This window comes from Penaeus monodon, chromosome 25, assembly GCF_015228065.2.
Source record: "Penaeus monodon isolate SGIC_2016 chromosome 25, NSTDA_Pmon_1, whole genome shotgun sequence".
Taxonomy (NCBI): Eukaryota; Metazoa; Arthropoda; class Malacostraca; order Decapoda; family Penaeidae; genus Penaeus; species Penaeus monodon.
The window spans coordinates 32,413,295-32,413,510 of NC_051410.1; the positions used below are offsets into that span (position 1 = coordinate 32,413,295).

The 216-nt window shown below is 30.1% G+C and overlaps 1 protein-coding gene across 1 annotated transcript in view; it reads right to left on the minus strand.

Moving 5' to 3' along the window:
• Positions 1 to 216, minus strand: part of LOC119589151 (zwei Ig domain protein zig-8-like) — a gene marked incomplete at its 5' end in the record, with an annotated part of 79,650 nt that overhangs the window by 78,771 nt on the left and 663 nt on the right.

A 216-nucleotide genomic window follows, 5' to 3' on the forward strand; every position in this document is an offset into this window, starting at 1 on the left:
ACCATCGTAATGGGGATAAATTATATCTTCAAAAAATAAGAAAATATGCAGAAAATATCATGAAAACAAGAAATTAATTTGCATAACCCTGAACGCACGAGATTAAGAAGATATGCAGTAGTTGCTTAAAATATGTAATGAACAAGAAGATGCTAAGCTAAGTAAGGTCTATTTATTTCACGTTACTTAGACTGGTGGAGTGAAATAAGAAAGATA